The sequence below is a fragment of the Pithys albifrons genome, chromosome 8 (genome assembly GCF_047495875.1).
Source record: "Pithys albifrons albifrons isolate INPA30051 chromosome 8, PitAlb_v1, whole genome shotgun sequence".
NCBI lineage: Eukaryota > Metazoa > Chordata > Aves > Passeriformes > Thamnophilidae > Pithys > Pithys albifrons.
Window position 1 is genome coordinate 25,548,547 of NC_092465.1, and position 25,304 is coordinate 25,573,850.

The following is a 25,304-nucleotide window of genomic DNA, read 5'->3' on the forward strand; positions in this document are numbered from 1 at the left end:
AATATTGTTACATTTTCTTCATTCCCTTTGCTAACAAATATTCTTAATAACACAGTGAAGATAATGAAATGTAAAATCTACTTGCTTCCTTGGCTCCTTTCTTTTTTCTAAGGAAAAATGCCCTGTTCAGAGCTATTCTCCTGGGAGTCATGGATTTTTCCTCCAGTCTACTCACAGCTCAGTTAATTACCTCAATAGATTGCAACAGCAGTAAGTCTATAGAGCAGAGGGCACGATGCCTCCTCTCCCTGTGTGTCAGGGGGATTTACTCCAGAGCAGCTCTGCTCTATTCCCTTGGGACAGCCACCATTTAGTGGGTGGAAAGCAGTGTGCATTCCTGGAGCAAACCCGATTTACCTTCACCCAAACGAGATCGAGTTCATGTTCTCCAAGACACATTTGCAATGTGAGTGGAAGTGTCATAACTGAGGAAGGTTATGACCTTCTCTGTCCATCTACAGGATCAGAGGTGAATTAAACTCAGTCACTCATTTTCATTTGCCATTAAAAGAATGCAGAAGTTTCCTGTGTTTGCTGTAACAATGGCACATGAAAATGGATGCTTTGAACACATCAAACAGTAACTTGTAGGAGTCAGTAAAGCTGAGGGAAAAAAACACCTTAAAGACTAGAACTTTTAATGCCAGGAGCATTCCTACAATTGCCATTTGTTAGCTAGCACTTTTAGCTGGAAAAGTAAAATGGGAAAGAAATTCCACATAGAGGCTCTCCGAGAGAGCAAAATCAGTGGTAAATTTGGTCCAAATACTGTATATTATCCACATGTAAAAATTTTATTTTCTTTTTACAGCTAATCTAGAGGCAATTCATTAATAATATATATGATTTAAGTCTTCTGTGGGACATCTCCTTAATTAAGACATGGCAATTCACAAGAGCATCATCATCATCATCATCACAAAAAAAAAAAAAAAGAGAGAGATGCAGTGGTTTACACAAATATAATTTAACTGTATTCCAATTATACATTCTTTTATTTGCTAAAAAGAATGCTTAATTGGAATACAGTTAAAATGTTAGGATTCCACATATCTCATTGCTACAATCCTCTTCAGACCAGCACCGCCCTGAGTTTTGCTCTGAAGACAGCTGCTATCATTTTTAAGACCAGCTAATCATTTTCCTTGATCATTCCTCACAGACGTAAAAGCTATTTTCCACACTTTGTTTCCATAGATACAGAGATTTTTTTTATTAATCCGAATGATAGCCTGCAAATTGCTAAGCAAACACATCATCAGCAAGCAGTTAACGTTCCACACTGTGTCTGTTTAAACAGGGTCCCACTCTGGTCACATTTAATTTTGGACACTTGAGGCAGAGTGGGATGGGACAATATGATACTTGCTAAATGGGGATTTTAACACTGTGGTGCAAGACAGAAACGTAGGTCAGTAAGCACTTGACCACAGTTACAGAGCACACTAAGAAAAGCAATCAGTTGCTGCTTCAGGGAGGAAAAATCCCTGTCAGGAAGACCAAATTAAAGCATCATTTTATCCAAGTATTTGACTAAATTGAATTTTAATCCAGGAAAGCTAAACAGATAAATCAAATACCAGAGGGGAAACTGTGTTCTCAATCTATTAAGTTAAACAAAACAAATCTGGAAACATGCATCCAAAGAGAGGCTCCAGTATCTTTTGCAGACAGTATTTGGGGTTTTTTCTGTCTGTCTGAATAGGGCAGTGAAGCTAAACAGACAAGCTAATAATTACTGCTGGGCTAAAGCTGCTACATTAGTTTTCCAGGGCTGTAAAATCTCAACCTTGCAACTTTAGTATGTATATACATTAAAGTATCTGAAACACACTGAAGAAGTGGGAAGACTCAAAAGTATTCAGAATTCAGAGACATTTTAAAACAAAAAAGATAATTTAAAATCATATCCACAAACATTCTCTCTCTCCTTTGTCTTCTCCAAATATCTGAGCTTCTGAAAAAGGAAAATGAGATTATATAAATATTTGCAGCAGGATGAAGAAAGAAAATAAAGCATGGGTCCATAATAAAAGGAGGGGGAAAGAAGGGTGGTGCAGAAACACAGTATTTAAACTGGTCCTCCCTGAGCAGTGTTCATGAGACAAGTATTTGATTCTCATATTAAATGTCCAGCATTGAAATATTCCACAGTATAAAGCACAAATGTAAGGTGCAAATTTGGTTGACTCTAACCAAGAGAAGACAGTGGTGTTATAGACAAAAGGTACCTCTGTGTTGTATTTGTCAAATACAGCAGTCGAAGGTTGGACTTTCCAAAAAAGACATGTAACTAGGGAAGACCCTAAATGAGATTAAGCTTCATTTATGTTTCTGACAGAAATAATTTCCAGTTTCTTGCTGTTGCTGTGGCTAATGTATCTGTCATTACGTTAGTCTGACAGTTGTTTTTATTGTAACTTCTCAAGCCAGTCCACCACTGGTGGGCAGATATTACTATGGCAACTCAGCCCAAGTGGAGGAACTGTTCTGAAGCTGTTGGGCAACACGATGCCATCACTGCTGAAGCTGCTCAAGTGTAGTGAAGCTCATGTCATCTGGAGTCATCTAACTAGGTGCATCAGAAAAAGCACATTCAGGAAAGCAGTGTGAAAACAAGCTGTCTCTGTTATAAAAATATTTTAAAATTATAATACAGAGTTAAAAAAAGAATACAACAATGGTTTACATTGATCTTTCGCAAAATTCAATCTGATTTAATAGGCTTTTTAAATGTAGGATGTGTAATTCTTAATAACAGTTAGTTAGTTGAAAAAATATATTGCCGAATTTTTTAAAAATTTGTAAAACAAAAATTTTGAAAAATATTATTTTATAACACTTTCAGTTCCTATCCCTAAAATAATTTTAATTTGGCCTGCAGCAGTCTATGCAAAACTCATCTTGGCAACTTTCCTGATGAAGAAAATATTTTACATAGTTTGAAGAGTGCAAGTCATCTGCAGAACTGCCCTGCACTTTGGCTATCACAAACACTAAGCAGGTTACAGAAATAAGTGCTTTATCTCTCACAGGGATGGTTTCTGCAAAGGAGGGAAGTGCCTTGCCAGAGGAGGGTGGACAAGTCAAAGTCGCTGCTGCTGCTGCCTGCCATGTGCTGCTACACGGAGGGAAAAATACCTTCATCCTTTTTTTTTGGTGCAATGGAGCCATAAATTCAAACACAACATCTAAAGCAAGGACTAATCAGTGAACTACAAATTATTATCCACAGATTTACTGTTCCATCTGTCTTCTCTGTAGTGAGTTGAGTATATGCTCATAGGTTTGGAAGGAGGACAGAGACACTACTAATACCTTGGAGAAGTGTTCCTCTACATGCAGAAGGAAATCCCCTCTGACAACACCCAGTTTATTGCTAATTGTCAAAGGAAACAGAGAACAGGTAACATCACAGAGATGACTGGAAAAATAATTACTTTAAATATACAGTGCAAAAGACTGAATTAAACTGCATGAAGATAGTTTGGGGTTTTATCGGGGTTTTTTAATAGTTTTCAGGCATGCAAATGACTTTAAACTGCTGCAAGAAACATCAGGTCAAACTATCACACAGAAACTTGTTTTGACACTTCTCATTAAACATGGCAGGATTTCTTTGAGCCTAATACAACTAAAAAAAGTGAGTGGTTTATACCCTGAAAGATGCTAGCACTACCCTTCTGCAGAGGTGAGCACACAAGTACCAAGTGAAGACAACAGCAGATGCATCTGCCTAACTCTTCAAAGTGAAAATTCGAACAGTTACAGCAGTTTTAAGAACTATCTCCTGGACTAGGTGTAACTCTCACATATTAGACGCCTTCTGTCCTCAACCCCTTGAGGGCTTTAGCTCTCCACTGCTGCAAGTTACTCCTAATACTCCTGCAACATTACTTGTGTTGATTTTACCCAAAATACCCATGGCAAAGCTCAGATGTCCCTGCCTGAACAGCTGGAGCTCTCTAACAGGAGGATTTTGCCTGATAAACCTCCAGATTTCTTAGTGGAAAGTGGCAATTTATGGGACATTTTCTGTTGCAATATTTGAAATACAACAGCAGACATGGAGAAAGTAATCATTAATGTAATACTAAGTGTTATCTAAGATAAAAGCTATTTCAGGTTACAGATCCTGGATGCCATTCATGATATTCTAGCTCAGTCCCATCTCAACTCTTTCTTTTCACAATTACTGTCTATTGGAGAGTTATCTACCAGCATTAAGTTCATATGAAAGAAGAACTTCAGCTAATTTTCCCTTTAAGCAGGAAAATAAAATAAACAAGGCTCAGAAAATTCTTTTGAGCCAGAAAATGATCCAAAGTATAAATACCAATTAACTTGTAAAGTCAGACTTCAACAAACGGTAAGGAACCATATGGGAAGTTCCTTAATTTGCTGGAGAAGCAGAGGGTCAGTACAATTGCAAAATAACAAATGAATCAGTGACAGGAAAGAGGATTTGTTTTAGTGCAAGTGGGACTGACAGGCCACAGAGGTGCCCAGCATGTTAACATTTCAGTTACTACTTGTAGTTTGTATTTCATTAGTTTTACTAGTTATGATGTGAGTCATGTAAATCTATACACGTTTCACTGATGACAAAACCTGCTGAAATGTAAAAATGATGAGAGTTCTAGCCCCATTTCTTTATAGCATCATTTATTCAGGCAAAGCAAATGAAAGAAATTCATGTAATAAATCTTTTCAAGTTAAACCAACACTGAATCTAAACATCTATTATGTTTTGTTTAGAGTTCAAAAATTAATACAGGAGGATCCATTGGCATAGCCTGTTACTGGAGACTCTCCAAACATTTACATTAAAGATGTGCTTTTACTTGGCATCTTGTGCTATTGAAAATATAAGTGAAGAATATAGAATCACATGCAGTATGTGTGATATTAACTGTCTTCTCCTACCTTTTCCTCCAACTTAAGTAAAATGACAATAAATAACAGTAAAATTACATAGTTCAGAGACCTTTTTCTCTTATCACTTCACAAGGGAAGTAGCTATTCTTGATCAGTTCTGCAAACCAGATTTTCCAAAGGCATCTGCAAAATGCTAGACATCAACATGGATATTCTTGGGTTCCTTCCTGACTCCATTAAAGCCTACAATGAAATGTAGTTCTGTTAGTGGTAGACAAATTGAAGTACTTAGTTGGAAAATTGCATTTTAGAGAACAGTCTTTTTCAAGCTATAAAATCTGCAACAAGCAGCATTATCTCCAGGGATGCAAAAACCCCTTCTACACACACTGAAGGTACTGAATGACAGCCACAGAAGCATGTAACACATATACATTGTTTAGCATGCTGAATTTAAACATTATAGTTTGCATACTCTTTTTTCTCTGACAAGCAAGGCCTCAGGGTGCTGAAGCACATAAAGATTAACCAGCCCCTTCCCCAACAACACTGAACCCATTTTTTGGGTACTCATCTTGACTGCAATGACCTCAGCCAATATACTCCTGGGAACGTTTGCTTTTTCGAGATTTTATTTCTTGTGCCTCCCACTCAACTAACAGTCCTGATCTGCTCACCCCTCCCAACTCATGGGCCTCCAGGTTCTAACAGAAATGTCTACCCATAGAAGCATAACCTTATCTTTCCCAATAGTAAATTTCCTATTGCTATTATTTTGTCTCCTAAGGTCATGAAATTGCTTTCATGCAGTATGCTTATGATCACCCTCACTCTTTTGTACCTCCTGACTTTGTGGCATGAATAAACTGAAAACAGTACATTCCTACCTTTTGTGCAATGCCTATTAGTAAGACCAAAGTGCAAGACCAGGTTGTAGGTTGATGTTTGGGATTACTACCCAGTAACCTTGCTACCCTCACTGCTTTTACTTGGCCTTGGCCCATTTTTGTCTCTCTTTTCCATAACTGCTTGTCCCCAAATGTGATTGCTTAATTATTCTGTATTTCAACAATGTGCTTAGGAGGATTTTTCATTATTGTTTTGATAACAAAGGGGTCTGCACTCTGTCTGTTTCACTCCCTTTCTTCAAGTTCAGTTATTTTAAACATCAACAGATCAAATAAATTTTTTAAAAAACCTTTCACATTCCATGGCTATTAGGTATCCGCAGAGGAAATAATTTTATCCCTTTCAGGTGATCATATTAAAATGTTTTGGATTTCCCTCCAGATGTAGAAATCCTCATTTTCAGGCAGTTATTTCTGTCAACCATCCTTTTTTGCCTTTGCATTCTTAATAAAAACTGAAGCCAAGTATTCATTTAAGTTTGAGAGCAATAGCTACATGATCTTTAAATCCAGTTAGAAAATACCTGCTGACAAAGGACAAAGTCAAACAGAAAATTACATTTCTATGAGGTATTTAATTTCAGATATAGATGGTGAAGCAAATGGTATTTCTGGTGGTGAATCCTTAACCGATCACAGAGCCATCAGGAATGGATGCTATTGAGATGTGATTTTAGTAATTAGTGAGGACATACAAGACATTGCTTTAGGGACAAAAGAATGAGCTGAGGAGAAACAGCTATTTAGTTCTAATTAAATGGAAAGATAAGTAAAAGGAGTTATAGAACAAAGATTCAGTTTTAAGTGTAGAAACTTTGATATTAATGGAATTATTAGAAAATAAAAAGTTAAAATATGGAAGAGACCTGACATTTCTTTCAAGTCGTGGTTCCTTAAACTCCCTTTGCAGTAAACTGTCACACAGCACTGAAGTGTAGAACTAGGCCTCCTTACATAAGGGGCACATCTATAAGACTGGCCATATGGCTGGAAAAACTGTAAGAGACATGAGTTGCTATTTGCATCTCCTGGATGTACTATCTGCATTTTTCTCTATGGGAAGTGTACATTTACATACATTTTTAGCTGTGATACATCAAGAATGTGCATATATATATATGAAGATAAGTCCACCAAAAATTCTCTGCCATCCTTTTAACTTTTCTTTATCACCTGTAGACTCCACTAGCAACTTCAAGAGTAACTTAAGCTCACTGCACAAATGCAGGTTGTTGCTGCACACTTGGGTTAGAGCACAGGCATCCACAACCAGGGTTCGTACTGAACCTGCACTTCAAACACAGAGCCAACATATAAAGACATGTCCAGAATTAAAACAGATCTAGTACAAGAGGTCAGGCCAACTCTATCTATTCATTGTGCTCAGGGAAGGAATAACAAACTGGTAACCCTAATTGTTCCTACTGCATGTCCTCCAGCTGAAGGTAAGCCTGTCCCCATGCTGAGGCTCTGGGTTAGACAGCCATGAGCATGCTCAGTCACTGACAATGGCAGACACAGCCACCAGAAAGGGAAGGTCCTGTCCCTGCATCACCATGTCCTGCAGGAGCACTGTGTGTGCCACAAGCACTTTCAGGAGGCTTGGTATCTGGGCTTTACCTACACTATCAAGTTCATTCAATCCATGAGGCTGATCTCCATCTCACAAAGTGACAGTACTGTAGACAAAACTAAAGGTCTACTTAAATCAGAAAAGTCTCACTAAAGCAGCAATTGCATCAATCCTGAGCTCCGGGTATTTTGCTTTGGAAGTTAAGCCACAGTCCCCAGTATGGGGGAGATGAGATGAGAGCAGTAGAGATCAAGTACTCTCGAACAGCAAGAGTCCCTGAAAACATTCTATGTGAGTCACTAGGAATTATTCTTAAGCTGAGTGGAGAAAATTGAGTCATAAATGACTCATCCACTTACCAGATGGGAGGAAAGCATATATGAAATTTGGGACTGCCACGTAGTGAACACCATGAGCCACTACTGCTCACTGGGCTTCGCTGTCTGTCACAAAACAGGGAGCATACAGAGTGATGGAGGCAGAAGCAACACACAGCTTCACCCTCTAGCTAATCCCCTTAGTCTGTCACAAAGGAACGGTGTCTAGACTATAACTTCCATCTCCATCTAGTTACTAAGCAAGCACAGATGTTAACTAGCCTTATCCAAACAAAGCTCATGTTCTAACTTTGACACACCTGTAAGAGGTAGAGATTAAAAATACAGGAGATTGAAAAGATTTAGTCATGTCTGCTATGCTGCAGGGAACTTCTTAGCTAAATAAACCTAGGTATTGTGCCTCCAAAACCAAAACGCTCATTAAAGACTCGTGAGCAACAACAGAAATCTGTAACCTTGCACATCTTAACTACTGCAACAACAGTGGAAAATCAAGGCAGCAAGAAAGCAACAGCTACTCATCTTCACTGGTGCTTGCCAAATTTCATGATTATGCACTTCATTTTTCAGAAGCAGAAATTTCAAAAAGCAGAAAGACTAACTTGAGAGTGTGGATTTATAGTGAATTTCAAATCCCTTAATTTGACCTCCCATTTTCCACAATGAAAGCCTCTCTGAGCTGCCTGTGTACATTCTGAAAAGTCCAAAGCACACAATCCAGTCCTTGAAGCCCTAAGCAGTTTGCTCTGAGACTCGAAAGCTACTATAAATCAGCTTCAAGCTGACATCCAAAAATACAAAGCTCACAGTCACCCATTGCTCCTCTGGCCTGACATCTGACAGTTCAAGGTTAGTCAAGGGCCCATCAGCCCTACCGTATATATTTACTTACTAATGTTATAAGTAGCTTAGTCAGACACAGCTGTAAGGGTTTTTTTCTTAACTCTTACAGTCCAAAAATTCCAGATTTCCAACTGACCAACTACAGCAGCATCTCTGACAGTGTGTTATTCTGCAGCTTTAGCAGAACAGGGTTCACTTGATCTATACTTTCACTCGAAGTTGAAGATGTAGCTTCTATGGCAATTAAAAGCATTAGGAAATCAGGGTTTGCTAGGTACCACTGGACCAGAATTTAAACCTCAGCTGTGGTTACTCTATACATTGGTATGTCCTTCCGGTCACGGTACAGTTACCCTACTATCAGAATGGCATGGATTTTCATAATTCCACAGCCAAAATCTCCCCATTACTACTTGTCACAGCCACAGAAATCAGTTTGACCAGTATTCCAGTATGACCTAATACACCAAAAAACTGACAATATTTGCCAGAATACCTTATGCAATTCCTGATACAAGTATTAGCACTAAATAAATTCAGCTATGGAAGACGCATTCACAGTACCTGAAGAAAATTCATATGAGAGTTTTTGCTGATCTGTGGCACTAAGTAGCACTGCATATATTCTAACGAGGCCAAATTACTTCCCAAGGAACACCAGCATTGTTACATGTCATTTTTCTCTTCTTTCATTGGAACATATGCAGAAAAGTCGTGTTTGTATCTACTGGTCCCTCTGAAGGCATAGCACCACAATAAGGTAATGGGTTTCATTATGTGAGAACAAACCCCTCACGGTACCAGGCTGTCAGCATCAACACATAACAGGAAATTTGTGTATGAGAATAAAAAATAAGAGATTAAATATTGTCAACCATAAAATTATTCTGCTTGGGAAAAAACTATCAACATTTGAGGTACAAGTATTGCTTCTACCCTACATTTAATAAATAATGATTGAAGTCAAAAAAGTGTTAGTATTATTATCAGTGATCCAACCATATTCCTGAGCCTTCTCTTTCCTTTCTTTCATAGGGACAAATCCAAACCAGTGGTTTCCATGCTAAATACTTGAAATATTTGAGTAAAGTTCAAGTCAACTCTCCATTGTTTTAAATGTCTTTATTCATCATGTGTGAAAAAAATACAGAGATTTTCAGCCAGAATAAGAACTTTGTTAAGAGAAATATAATCCTGACTGAATTATTCACTTTCATTCTTGAAAGAAGAGCCCTACTACAGTTCTCTCCATCCACTTCTTTAGAAGATGGAATTTCTCTGTTGCCACAATTGCAAATCTGAAGCTTAAATTCCAATTAATTAGTTCCTCATTTCCTTGTGGAGGCTAATTTAAAAAATGCAGTATGCAAGGTCTGATGGGAAGAAACACCTCTAATAATAGTGTTAAATAATGGTGTTAAACACAGCAACCTTGATGAGAAAATTCCAGGTAATTTTTCCTTTTACAACTATTGGACTCATTTCAATCTCTCATTCCAAGTCTTTCTGGCTTGAGATCCACAAAGGGACATAGAAATATGATATTGGTCATATTTATCAAAAGTTTATTTCACTACCAGGCTAAGAGGGACAGGTGACCCTAAGCACTCATTTAGTGTTTTCATAAAAGATGTTGCATTTTTTGCATAAAATAATGAGAAACAGAACGTACACAAGAACAGCCTAACTTCCTTACAAAGGAGCTGGCAAAGTCCTTGGAGAATAACAACTGCATTATCACCTGTGTTCAAATATTTGCTTCTGGTGTTTTGTAATAACACAACGAAACAGAACATGCTCAAATATGAAGAAGTGGCGAAGAGATTTCAGACAGGTTTTCCTTCCTCTTCAAGGACCCGGATAGTTCCTGACCACCTGAAATGTGATTTTCCAGCCATTACCATTGTGTCAGGACTATTGTCTCACCTTGTGTTAAACAAATATTTAACTTTTTACCTTAAAGGACTTGGGAATCAACCTACCAAATGTGAAGCATTAAGGCTGTTTATTCAACCTCAGATTCAAGCAGTAAGTTCCCCTAAATTGGAGTTTGCTTAGCAGGCTTCTGCTAAATTATCCAGAAGTGTGGTGTTTGATTAAAGCACAGTCCTGGGAGTCAAAAGATCTGGAAGGTATTGCTTTTGTACTCTCTCATTGAGGCCTACAGTAAAGTAAGTTATTATGTTTGTGCTTTGCCTTCTTTTTCTGTGAGAGACTGAACTGTAAAGCAATTCAAAACTGTATTCGAGAATTTCAAACCCATGTAACTCTTGGGAATGGAACACAAGGAGAAAGAGTTCATACTGGTTTTGTGCGGGCTGTTGTGGGGAGGTTTCCTACCAGTCGTAGGAAAGGGAGATCGGCCCCTGCTTCCTGAAGCCCCGGGCACGCCAGGAGGATCAACGAAGCAGGGCATGACCAGGAGCGAAGGTGAAACAGGAGCCCTTTGCTGAGGGTGGAGCACTCACTTATATAGGGTAGGGGAGAGAAGCTTCCAGAAAAAGGGGTGGTTCCCTGATCCCTATTGGACACTAGAGGGATTGAGAAACGCACCAATCAGAACATGGGGATAACAACCAAGAGACGAATGCATTTAACGACCAATAAGAAACCAGATACAACAGCCAATAAGAAATCACGATGGACAAAACAGTGGGGAAATGCCGTAGGGGGTTATGGGAAGAAGAAACTGGGAGGGGGAATGACTAAGGAAAAAGTACAATAGGATGCCATTATAGATTTATCTAAACTGCACCATAACTGGAAAACGTCCTTAAGCAGACACATTTTTTATTCCTTTCGTCATTCCTTGGCACAATGTCCTTTAGATCTATATTACCGTCATAGATCCACCTCTAAATAGTCCTATTATTGTTCCTCTGGGCATTGTCCTCTAGTTCTGGGTCCTCATCGTAGATCTATCTCCTGAAATGACTTTTCCACTGATTATATCCCTGGTATTCTCCCACAGTTTTGAACTGAATGTTTAAAAACATTAGAAATAATTAGAGATTTAGAGAAACTGTCACAGTAACAACTCACTTCTCTTTGCTCAAAATGCTAACCTAGTTAAAATGTTTAAAGATTCATTGAAAGACATAATTTACCTCAGAAAAGTGACCCCTGTGGCAGAAACAGAGACATCAGAAATATTGGGAAGAACTGAAGTCTGGCTTCCTGAGTCAGCCTGCTCCTCTCTCTTGTACTAAAGACAATCCAGTAATTACTGTATTTTCCTCACTTTTACTTTAAGGTATCAGAAACTGAGTGACTCTAAAATGAACTGGAGATTCTTTAAAGCCTGGAGTATGTTTTACGAGAGAGCAGGTACTACAAAACCAGACAGTGGGAGCCAGGTTGCCTCCTATAGCTATCTGGAATGAACATGTGGTGCTCAGATTAAAGGCAGTCCTTGATATGGCCACAGAAGATACGTAAAGCTACAGAGATCTAAGGTCTCCTGCTGTTGGTAATGATTCATATCCTGCATTTTTCACATAAGACTGCAAGTTCCAGCTATTTATGGTGCAGCCCATTAAAAATTTCTTTTCATGAAGAAAAAATGCTGTCACTTGCCATTCAGGAGTTGATGTAGGAGGCCAGCTAGCATGTTACAAAAATTATCAGAGAAAAATACCATAATCACAGAGCCAAATGTTCCCTCTTGAGCCCTTTGAGATAGCAGATGCATAGTCATAAGCAGAATCTTTGGTCTTTGAAGATTTTGTTCATACACAGATCATCCAAGAAAAAAAAGAAGGGTAGAAAAATATAGTATGAACTATTACAGTCCACTCAGTTGTATGCTGTGTATCTCATGGACATATCAACTCTTCCCCACACTTTGCCCCCAAACGTAGGATGGGAACATCCTTACACCACTGTGGAACTAGATGGGGAAGGAGCAGAATGTGTGCATGTGCCTGATGCTGATTCACATGGTACTCAACACCTGGCAGGCAAAAGGGGAAGGAAACACTCTTTAAATGCAAAGCTACAATTTACATTAGTTTAATTAAAGCGTTAACAGTCTAATCAAAGAATTATTTGTCCCGTGTTACTGTGTTACTAATATTATAGTTCAAATTTTACTGAGTCAAAATTGGTACACACAAGCTTACCACTATCTCCCTATTTCTCTCTGATGTTATCTTCAGCCTTTCACTGCCCCTTTGGGCCCTAACATCAGACACTTCACTCTAATGGAACATAACAGTGAGACCTCAGTGTCCCAAATCCTCACCGAAAGAGCGTGCTGGTGGTGAGAGGATGGGGAGAATCCTCTCTTCTGCAAGGAGCTTGAGATTACATCGATGATTTTTTCCTCCTCGCCCTACTTCAGACTGTTTTTATATATTTTGTAACATGTTTTTACACCTTGTTTTTCATGAGGTGTTTCTACCTGCTAGTTATTTCCTATAATTATTTTAAACAATGGGAGAAGATCAACTACAGAATTACTACACTATAGAAACTTAAAAGAATACCCACAGTTATTGCTGTCAAATTTCAGTTGTGAACTGACTCAGCAGTGTCTTACAGAGATTAAAAAACATTTCTAGGTAAAAGTGATGTCTTTTCCCCATGCAAGTGGAATAATTTTAATAGATCCCTTGTTTATTCAGTTATAATTTTTGACTAATTTATTGTATCCAGATGCTAAGCACTTCATATTTCACTATACATATAACAAGAGCTCCCAGTTGTACAATGTAATTCCTTTCACAGTAGTCCCTGATTACTCAGGGATGGTTTATAAAATAAAAATGGCCCTTTAAAAATATCACCAGGCAGTAAATTTTACAAATGCAAAACATCAGTCACATAGAAAATTAGGGGTTAGGAGACTTGAGTATGATATTGATTGATCTCTCCAGAGCCATATTCTGCCATTACTCCCCTTGGAGTCAGCAGGAATTTGGAATGAAAAATCAATAGCAGGATATTATGTCCTGATTAAATGCCTTAGGGATGATGAATACAGTGAAAAAAAAAATTGAGATTATTCAAGAAAGGTTATTGACAGCATAAATACAATCCAAAACAGGAACTACAGTTCTCTTGTTGAAAGCAAACTTTCACAGAATCACAGAACAGTCGAGGTTGGAAGGGACCCATCAATATGATCCAGCCCACACAGCATCACCTGCAGCAGGTTGATCAAGATCTCCTCCAGTGAGGATTTGAATCTATGTATTATGTCTATAACCTCCTTGAGCAACCTGTGCCAGCATGTGACCACCAACTTCATGACAGAAGTGCTTATGAAACTGCCTATTCTTATTAAGAATCAATCTTTATAGTAATGCCAATGAGAAACAGACAAAGGTATTTTTCAATAAAACTACATATGAATAAACTACACATGCCTGTGCTGTCAGACATTTGCCCATGCAGCTTCAAAGGGGAAATTTTGATTCTTCATTGTGAAGTAGTGAAGGTCAGTTCTGATACGCTGGTTTTTGGAGACATAAAGGAAGCATCTGCAACCTTACAGGTACAACCTCTGATCAAAATATAAGTACCTAGAAGGGGTGAAGATTGAAGATGAATGACAGGAGATTTCACTACTTGCCAATGGGTCCCAAGGGATGATTACTTTATGAGCACAAAAAACATTCGTTGCTTTCGTTAAAAAAACCCAACAACATAGACTCAAACTGCAAACAGGACAATGTAGAAAATGCCAGTGTGTAACCCAGGGTCCACTTTTCTGACTGTGATTCAAAGCTAAGATTATTCACGTCAAAAGCTGCAATGAAAGACCAAAGGAAGAGACAACTGCACTACTCAGTGAAAGAAATACTTCTGTTGTCAAAGGGGGCAGAAATCAGTTCTCAAGTCCACCTATGTGACCACTCTGGTTTCTGGTATTCTGCAATATTCTTGTTGCTGGAATGGTCCACAAGGAAAGCATTTCCTAAACCTGAATTCCTGCAGTCCCATTTTTGGGAAAAACAGATCAACATAAGAGTTGGGGGATGGAGGAGGGGAAGGAGAGGGTGGGGCGGCTTTAGGAGGTCTCTAGTCTCAATTCCTGCTCAAAGAAGGGTCAGCTGTGAGGTTAGGTTGCTCAGAGCTTTATCCAGTTTAATTTTTTCAAAATTAAATTTGCAAATGACTTCACTGAGGTACACATATATCAGCAGAGAAACTGGCAAACTCCCAGAGTACAGTTCATTTACAACCTACTGCTGAACTGGAATAGATACGTGGAAAATGACAGCACTGAGGCCAACAGACAACTCAGGATTCAAGACCCTTGTGAACCACCATGAACCTTCCTGGATCGTTGCTACAGCATCTAAACATGGGACAATAAATCCCAATTAATTTTTGCACAATGTTGGACTCTGTGGGACATATTTGAAATACCAGCACTGTGCTTCAGAGAACTCCATCCTCTGTCATAATAAGAAATTTTATTGCAGCAATAAAGTAATTCATATGGCTTAGACTTTAAGGTTCAGACTAAGGTTTCTTGCTCCAAACAGATGTGCAGTCTGGTCCATAGGGAGTCTTAACCTGATACTCTTCTGCCACACTGGTATTAATCAGAATAATGTCTTTACTAAACTTTTTCTGAATCAGATGTTTGGCCAAATCATATTCAGAGCACAGCACAAAAGCAGGAATATGACAAAGATGTTCTGCCCAGGGCCAAAAGTGCTGCTTCTTTTTGCCACATCATTCAGGAGATGTAAAACAAAATTATTGCATAGCATCTGGGAATCCTAACACATACCCATATCCTACCAAAGACTAATCACTTGATGTTCACATTTAGAGAACATCAAGTAAGCAGAAACAGAAACAATTTAAAAAACATTTAGTAAAAATCCTCCAGAAAATTCCAAAACTAATAATAGCCCCAGTATTAAAAAAATCAGGCAGCATTTGAAAGTTTGCAAAATCAGTAGGCAGGAAAAGTCAAAACAGTTTAAATAAACAAACAAACAAACCCTCCCCAAACAAAAACAAAACAACCAAACCAAAACCCAACACAACACTTTCCCCCCAAACAAACAAACAAAAAACCCCAAACCACAACCCACACCACTCACTGGTCACTCCAATGTTTCCAGATGTTCTTGTACCAAGTTTACATGAAAAACTTACAGTTTTAATGTTCTAAATTAGAAAATAACAATGAGTGGATAATTTGAGTCATTTCATTTCATTCATTCATTCTTTATTGCATGTGCTTCATAGAAACCATCAGCAGCGGCCTAGGTATTATTATGCAACATTTCTATGAGGAAACTTGTGCTCCTGTGCTGGCAACGAAACACCCCAGTGCTAATGTGCCTCCTGGGAGCAGGCAGGCAGTGGAAACTGCAGCATGAAAACTGTGCATGGCCCACACTAAGGGCTTTTGATAAACCCCTGCCTAGTCAGTTCATTTCTCAACTACCTCAAAGCATAATTATATTAATAGTTCCTACATTTACTGATTATATAAATAAGGATCAAGCCAATGGCCAAAGAAAGGAGAATAGTCCATTACTGAATTTCAGTTCATTTGGCCTCAAAAGAGCATCCATGGAAACTCAAAAGAATTAAAACTAAAGTTAAAAAGAAATGACTCAATAGTTCTTTGTAAGTGTCCCCAAGTTCATCTCTTCAAAGGTATGAACACACAGAAAGGATACATTTTTAGCAACACTTTGAAATCCATGTTCCAGAGAACAGTTGGCCAAGTGTGAGAGCGTGCCATGCAAAAGACCTTTCTTTTCATCCAATTAATTAAGAAACTGTATGAGCTTAGGCAGCAACTGTCTCTCAAGCACCTGGATTTAATCATCAAGATATTGCTCACATTCTCTTTTGTTCTACTCTTCTTTTATTGTTTGTTGTTCCTATTACAGAATTCTGCAATTCTAATGACAAAATTCAGAACTTAATCTTCTGAAATGTCTGTCATCCAAAGCTCACATTAATCTCAAGACCAGAAAAGCTGATAACATCTGAAGGTTGGGGAGAGTATAACAAAAAAAAAATAGGAGAAAAGCATCCTGGCATAATACCTAATCTAAGATTTGCTACCAGGCAAGTTCAGAATATTTGCATTTCATCATGTATCTTTTCACTTGGCTCTGTCTAACTTTTCACATGTTTGAAAAATGAAAATAATAGAAACATTATCCAGCAACAGCTGTATTAAAAATAATATGTATTTCACATAGACTGGTGATAAAATACATACTTTGAAAAATTGTTATTGCATATATGGGATTAAGGTTTTTTTACTTGAAAGAATTATCAAAAGTTACAACAAATACTGCCTTAAAAATGCTACCTGAACTCAGGCATATCTAGGCTGCTTTGTATTGCTCTTTGGTTAAACTGAGGCCTTCTTATTCTTCTGACCAAAACATAATCATGAGTCTTTCATCTTAAAAAAATGTAATTATTTTTATGTCTGAGCAAGGTCACGTTAAAAGAATAAACACAAAAAATCAAATGAATTATAGATTTGGCAAAGAACCAGGAAGTCTTAGAGGACTTGTGGACAACAATAAATTGCTGGTTGAAAAAGAGTCAGTTACATATTTGTACCACACAAATGTTTTGACAGAACAAAGACAGTAAATACTTCCTTTTATGTAGGATTTGCTTCTTTTCTACCTGTTCTTAACTTGGAATTCAATCTCCCCACATTCAGTCATGTAGGGATGAAGACCTTCATAAAACATTAAATTTTGCACATTAAAAAAAAAAAAACTGAACCACAATTTAACTCTAAAACCCCTCCAAATACTAACTGAGCAACTTTCCACTGAGAACAGAAACAGCCACTGGCTTTAATGATTAGAATAAACCTTTCAGCATCTTTTGCTTCTCCTGGGAAAGCAGCAGCCCAAGCAAGGAATAAGCAACTCTGCCTGGCATTGTACCTGCCACAGGTAAGCTCTGCAAATAGAGGCTATCACAGAGCAGCAGGAACAGAGTAAAAACTCACAGCCACAGAAGGCTCTTCACCCACTCCAGCTCCAGCTCCATTCCACCACACGTGGCCACAAATTGGTCAGATTGCATGTGGCACTTCTCCATAAAGAGAGGTTCAGGAGGTTGAAGGGTGTCAGTTTGAGTGCTCTGTATCTTTCTTGAATCTCTCTTTGTCACTCCTAAAAGCTACTGCTCTGTCAACACAAAATTAAAATCCCACTAAGAAAATCATGAAGTTGGGATAAAACGCTTCTGAAAAAAGAAGCAGTAGCAAAGCTCTACTGGCAGATGGACTGAGAGACCTGACTTGAATGTGCATCTCAGAAAGTGGATGATAACTTGCATGCCTAAAACACAGGTATTAAATTGCTTCCTACAAGAGCTGGATACTTTCAGAAGAAAAGTTTTCTGAGGATGGAAAGGAGCAATTCTTAAACAGGCAAGAAAAATGTCTAATATAGGAAATCTCTGTATCAGCAACCAATGACTGAACTACTGATGGCATCTGCAAACATCCTGAACACTGTTACTGGCAGAGTTTACCTCTCCTGAAGTCAGCTTGCTTTCTTTTTTTCATTACAGTTTCTCAGCATCACTGTGTTAGTGGCTGACTGTTGCTGCAGACAAGGTAAACAACTTTGCACACAAGACCATGCTTTCCCTCACACAACAACAACAGCAGACCTTTACTTTTAGGGAAGGAAGAAGTTTTCAGGTGCCATGCTTAACTGTGCATCAGCCACGCAGTCCTGGCATAATGGACCTCCCAAGGAAAGCAGGGCAGTGACACTCAAAAAGGTGAGAGACACTTTGAAGGACCCTAGACATAAGTGATAACACCCACATAAGTGGAACCACTTTAGTATAATTCTTTAATGTCAGACAAGAAAGAATATCCTTTAATGGACCACATCAATCTGATTAAGGACACCTAAAGGGATAGGCTTCTCCCCCTTCCCCTAACTGGTGTCTGGCTGCTTCCCTTATGTGAGTGCCAGCACTTCTGCAGCACTCTGGTGAGCTTATCAGAAAACTGATTTGGATGGGAACTAAGAAGCAAAACAGAAACTATAAAATATGGATCATTTTCAAACAGCATGGCTCCTTGCTCCAGCATACTGTGTGCCTCCTTGGCAAGAGCCCAATGGACAGGGCAAAACACATGGCAGAGGATGAAAGGCAGGATCTCTTTTTTTAATAAAAGCACTGACTTCAGAGACATGGTATAAGTTAAACAATCTGAATGGAAATGTAGCTAGCCAGGGACTGTACATTTCCTATCTTCAGTTAAGATGTACTGTAAAATAGATCACCATTTCCTTAGAGATTAAAATCAGTAACACATCTTTGATTATAGAGGAGTGCTTATGAGATCTTTTTAAGCACATCAGTCTACTGAAGTGAAAAGTAACACTGTTCCTGTCTTTTTAGAGGTGAAACTCAGTATAAATGGTGCACACTTCTTAAAACAGAGAGCCTGCTTTGGAGACCAAAATAGTAGCTCTGCAGTCAGTGCTCCAAAACACGAAAGCAGTGGCTGGGTACGCTGTTAAATGAATCATAGGTGGAGAGTGAATTAATCAGTGTAAAAGCCTCAGCGCATAAAGTAGAGAAAGTAACAATTCAAACTGCAGATTCTTTAATTTCACTGTCTCTTCAATATATTTTCATGGTACAGCCACTCTTTCATATTATCTTTCTGAGGCATCGCCATTGCTCAGGGTTCCTCAGGGGAACTAACCACATCTGAACCACATTAGTTTCACATCATTTGGATATATCTGCAAGCAAAGCTTTTCAATTTCATTACTGACCAAAAAACACAATCTAATTTCTTTAATTCTATTTCTTACATAGTCACAGTTTTATGTGTATTCAAGACCAACATGATAATTTGTCAGGCAGAAGTAGTTATGCAAAACCATCTCTATTCCTACCATAGAGGGTGCGGGTGAGGGAACTAGTGCCTTTCAACAAGAAACTTTAATGCAGAAAAACACAGTTTATATTAAAATGTCATTCCTGTGACATTTTTGCCTTTTTTGGAGATGCGTGGCTTGTTTAAAAGATACAAGCACTTTGGAGCCCACAGCTCCCCAAGGAAATGGAAATGGGAGTCTGATTCCTTGCAGTTGCATAAAAGAACACAATCCTTAAGCATTAAATCTTAACTTTTTCTTTGATTATTACTGAATCACAATTTTAGGATCTTCACTTTTTGAACGACTTCTTTTTCTCAAACAACTTCCCCTCCTAAAACATCCTATCAATGAGACTTCTCATGAAGTAAAGCCCATCTTGTTCTACTGAACTTGCAAAGCTGCAATGAAGAAGTATTCTCAAATCTTATAGCTGACTTAGACTGCTAAAAAAATCCTTTTTCATATGTCACAAAACCTGCGATTACACCAACCCCATTTGTAGATGCTTGATTGCAACTGAAATGAAATTCAGGAGGTATTCAACTATGCATAAGGATTTAATTAAATCCTTACAATACTTGACATTATAGATATTCATAACACTGAATTTTGATCCCAGAATTTCTTGCATTTCAGCTCTCTGTGCCTTGAATGGAAGTTCAGTTACATATTCAGTATTAGACATGAACGAAAACAGGAAGAACTACTAGTGTAAGTGTCTGGCTATGGAACACCCCGCCTTGAAAGGGATGCAAAAGGCCAATACAGACATTACCGAGCTCCACAACACTGACTCGTGCAGGGCTGCTGCAATGCCACTACCTGTGCAACAAAAAGGAACACCTTTGAGGAAATGCACGCATTTGAAACTATTAGGTAGGCATACCCCTATTTCTTCCCATTCTCTAATTGACAATGACATTTACTTGCAACTGGAATTTTCTCCTTTTAGAAAGTGGCATCTCCAACCTTATGGTAACCACCCAGAACTCAACAGACAAAAGAACTGTCAGCTAGAGGCCCTACAACTACATATTCTTTCCAGATTATAAAACCCTATTGGCATTTTGTTCTTTAGTGCAAAAAGGGCATGAGTTTGTCTTCTCCCACCAGTCTACACACAGGTTTTCTCCACATCTTTGCCCCACTCATTCTGATTCAAGGGTTCATAATAAAAGTGACCTTGGTTACTTCCACAATTTTAATCTCACCAGTCCAGTACAAAGGTGTTTTTAACTGTAGAAAACTCCCATTTTAAAAATCGCGTGTTTCTAGTAGTCTCACTGTACAACACACTCAACTCAGACCACAGCGGCAAAAAGGCACATGTAGGGAAGGTTTGGCCTTAAGCCTCTATGTACAACCCACGATCCAGGGGCTGACAACCAGCCAAGGTCACAGCGACCTTGAGCCAGCCACGAGGCAGGTAAACAACCTCGAAGCCCAGGAAAGGCTCAGCCTTGGTGGCGCCAGCCCTGTGCTGACAGCCTCGTGCACACCAGCTGTCCACCAATCAGAGCAGCCTGCTGCCTCGTGGACAGAGCCTTCCAGCCTACGAAAAGTTGTTATTGTCCACGTGTTCACTCCAAAAAGTTATATAACCTGTTCACCCCCCAGTAAAGTTGAATGTTCCTGCTTCTAACCTTTAGCGCACGGCTCTATCTCTATGAGAATATGCACATGCGTCTAGAAGCCCGAATCCGGGGTACCCTCGGGGCTGGCGGGCGAGGGCACGAAGAACCTCTCGCAACGCACCCCTTTCCCCAACAGGCACACCTAAAAATGCTTTACAAAATTATACATAACCTGTGCATTAAGCAAAATGGGCAAATTTTGTGGAATCTTTTTTTCATACCTGTTACCCTTTTGTCTTCTGAGTTACAGAACCATGTAGGGTATACGAAATTAAACTTCTACAGGAAAATGAAACAGACTGATCTTACCCTATTAAGAATGAAATGGTAAAATTATAATGCCCATAAATCCATTATAGAAACACAGCTGCTTTTCATAGGTTAAAAAATATTTTTTTAATTCTAAATGGAAAAAAACAGCCTTTATCATTGCAGCACAACTGAAAGAAGCAAATTAAACACAAGTACTGATTCCTGTCACCTGCAACATCTAATGCAGCACTCCTCTCTCCTAATTTAAGTACTCTTCTGCTGTTCTCTGCTGCACCACTGTTAACATTAACTTCCATGTGATTTCTGTATCTACAGAGACACACACTCATGTTACTGTGGTTACTCTTGTTAAACAAACCTGCACACCATCAAGTCACAGTTCTGTAAAGGGTGTTGCAACGCTTATTATCATCACTTATATTTAGAAATGATATGGCAATTCAAGTTATAGCTAAAAAATAGGATCTCTTTTGTAAAAAAGTATCAATGATTCCACAAAAAACAGAGGACACAAAAAATTCTGTTGTCCATCATACATATATACACATGTATATACACATGTACATATGTGTGTATGGACATGTATTGCTAGATATTCCAATTTTTTATATCCAATTGAATTGGGATTCTCTAACATATTCCACAGATGAATAAAAGGATAAAGATTCCTTGTATTCCACATTTTTAGTAGATTGATTCTATTTTTAGAATGACAACAATGCAAAGAGATCAAGCCAAGACTAAGATCACCATAGTCTGAGGCTGAGCTTATGTACATCACATTAATCCATACCAGCCAGACAATGCTGCACTGTCTAAAGAAAGTACTTGCTCCATTTCTGTATGTGCATTAACCTCACTTGCAACATATTTGAAAGATCAGGCTTTATCTTTAATGGTTCCTTTTTGAAAAACAGAACAATTATGTGAATAGCAATTTGCTTGTGCTGCAGTGGCACAATCTATCTGTCCTTTCTAGCAAACACATAACACATTTAATCAAGTAACCTTAGACCACACTGTTCATCAGCACTGGAATATAATTTCTCAGTACCCATTTCGAGTTTCATGTGCAGAAATATTTAATTAGCTGATGGAATTACAATTATATAAAGGAAAACCTATGTCAAAATTATCTGTCAAAATTAACACTAGACATAGCTCTTATTCATCTTTGGATACATAAGATTATCAAAGAATTTCAAAAATCAGACATATGCAACATGCCTAAAGTGAAAAATTAATGTCCTAATTCGGCAAAGAGATCTATTTTTCTAAGACTCTGAGACAATCACTCACAATTGTTGCAGTGCCCCACAAGCATGGGCTGGAAAATAAATGACTACATGAAATGCACATGGCAAACAGATTTGGAAAAAAATTATAGGTTTTGATTGCATAGGTAGCAATGGGATATTTCCTACATTTGACAATGAAGAATCCATCTGCCAGCCCTAGCACTGGGGACATATGATGGAGGACATAAAACATAACATATGGCAGAAGGTTAAGGTTTAGAATATATTGAAAGTTTTTGGTCAAACCATGTAAATAGGAGACTTGCTTTAGTGGAATCAAGATTCCACATGAGGGAATAAAATCAACAATCTTTTTGACCCCATGAGTCATACTGATGTTTGTTCCCAGAGATTCAGAGTATTTGCTAATAATGTTACCTAAGTCTACAGTTACTGTTCTGCAGGGGACAGTAGCTCATGCTTACAGAAAGCTGAAATTACCTTTAAAAGGGTTCACCCAAGTATTCCTCATGAGGCATGAAAGGTCATTAGAACAACAGAAGCTGATCATTGTTTAGCAGGATTGGGCCTTTGTTTCTTAAATAAGAAAGTTAATATTTTAAGTAGCCAAAACACAACCTAATATGCAAGACAGTCACAGAAAATGTTACTTTTACAAGTCCCTAAGTTCACAGTCACCCTTACCTTGTCACATCTCTCTTCCACAGATTCACCACCCTCTAGCTTAAAGTAATTTTAGTTTTGATGATAGTACTCCTTTTCATTAGGCTAAGACCATAGAACTTTGTACAATGAGATATTACTGTTCAGTAAAGTGTAACAGCCAACAAAAAGCATCTGCCTAAAGATAAAAAAGACCACATCTGGTTAAGGAATCAAGAGAAAAGAAAAGAACTACTTTATAAATTCCTTAGGATAGACTAAATGTGTAACTCACATCTAAATCACAGTATTTTCTTTCTTCTTTCTCACAAAACATGAAGTCATCCTCACATGAGTGATATTTCATTGAAATTTACTCTGCATACCTCTCAAGAATAATATTTACTATGTCATGTATTTTCACGATTATACTGATATCAGTAACAAAAACAATTGAGTCTCTCAAAAATATTGCCCTGAAAAGAATAATAAACAGTTGGTGCAGCATAAATAATTGGTTAAAACAAGTATATTATTATGGAATTAATCTTTTATTATAGACATATAGTGAAAACATTGATCTTTATTCAAACAGCCTCTGAAATGCAGTCATGGACATTTTATTATAGAAACGTGTGCCTCCATCACTTAAATTAAACCAAGTACTTTACCAAAGTTTATGTCCAGTTTGTGAATCATCTAGAAAAAGAAATATACTGGACCAAAGCTCATCATCTGTTTATCCAATGTATCAGACATGCTGGCCAACATGCTGCTCTTCTTTAAACACAGCCCATTCTTGAGAAGTTGTGTTTACTCACAGTACTTAAAAAAAAAAAAAAACACCAACCCACAAAATTCTTCATCAGAGTCCAGCCAAACAACTTCAAGCCCACATAAACTTCCCAGTTACTACACCAGGCAGTAGAGAGCACAGGACACACTATTTCCACCATACATCTTTCTGTAGCTGTGCTTAAATACAGATTTCCACCAGTGTATTATTTCTCTTTCCACATCTTCAGGTCAAGATAACTAGTAGTAATAACACAAGGTTTCTACCAAGAGACCTCTTATTGCTGTTGCAGCTGCACCCTTTCACATACTTCACATAGCAAAGAGAGAGAATGCAAACAAAATATTCCTCAGTTATTGTAAATACAAAAGAAATATCATATTAGGAGTTTTCTTCACATAAGAATAGACTGAAGTGTACATGGAACAAGTAGGCAAGTGCTTGGGACTTGACACAAACTACCATGTGGCAAGTGGAAAACCCCTGCTATTCACTTCTGCAGGTTAGCATTCACCTTTACTTCAAAAATTTAAGACAATTTTCTTTGAAGGGCACATTCAAATTTTTATCTTAAAATACAATTCTATACATGACTGGAAGCAGAGTCACCAATTAATTTTCAGTTTCTTTCAAGCTTGTTATTGATGTAAACAATTACAGAAAACTAGAATCCTTCTCTAAATGCAACAGTATGGTGCATATACTTAGCTTAGTGTAATGGAAATGTGTAAATTGCTACTGATTGAATAGTCAATCATTCTAACAAGTAAATGGCTTTCTTCCTCCAAATTATGCTTTCAAAAGATTTTCACAGCTACTTAACCTCACTTCCTCACTATTTGTGAGTTGTTACTTCTGTTAAAGTCCTTTCTCTCTCTGGTGTCCAGAAATCTTTATCACCAGCTACTGGGAAACTTCTGAGGTTCAGCGGTCTGTGCATTTCTCCAGACTCTCTGAACCTGGATTTCGGAAATCTGGCAAGCACAGCCTTCCACCAACACCTGAGTACTGTTTGAAACATCAGTCCCAGCCAGGCCAACTGTTGTCTGAAAAACACATAGAATGTTGCCTCCACGGCCAGTCCTTTTGAGAGAGACTCCCATTTGAGCTTGTTCTGCTCCACGTCTAACAGAAAAACTACCTGACCAGTTCTACCCGCTGCCTTTTAGTCAAATCCCCCAAGAAAACAGATAAGTGAACATTGAGAAGGCAGGGAACTGACAAAATCAAACTGGGATTCACATGCCTTTGTGGAGCAAACACAAATCTTTTTGGTAATGGAAAAGTAG

General features: G+C 38.2%; 1 protein-coding gene across 1 annotated transcript in view; it reads right to left on the minus strand.

Moving 5' to 3' along the window:
* PDE1A (phosphodiesterase 1A) overlaps positions 1–2,293 on the minus strand; it is a 183,917-nt gene extending 181,624 nt beyond the window's left edge. The window contains exon 1 of the mRNA XM_071562123.1: positions 2,232–2,293. The gene's annotated coding sequence lies outside the window, so the exon portion shown is untranslated. The remainder of the gene's footprint in view (positions 1–2,231) is intronic.
* Positions 2,294–25,304: the final 23,011 nt, after the last annotated feature.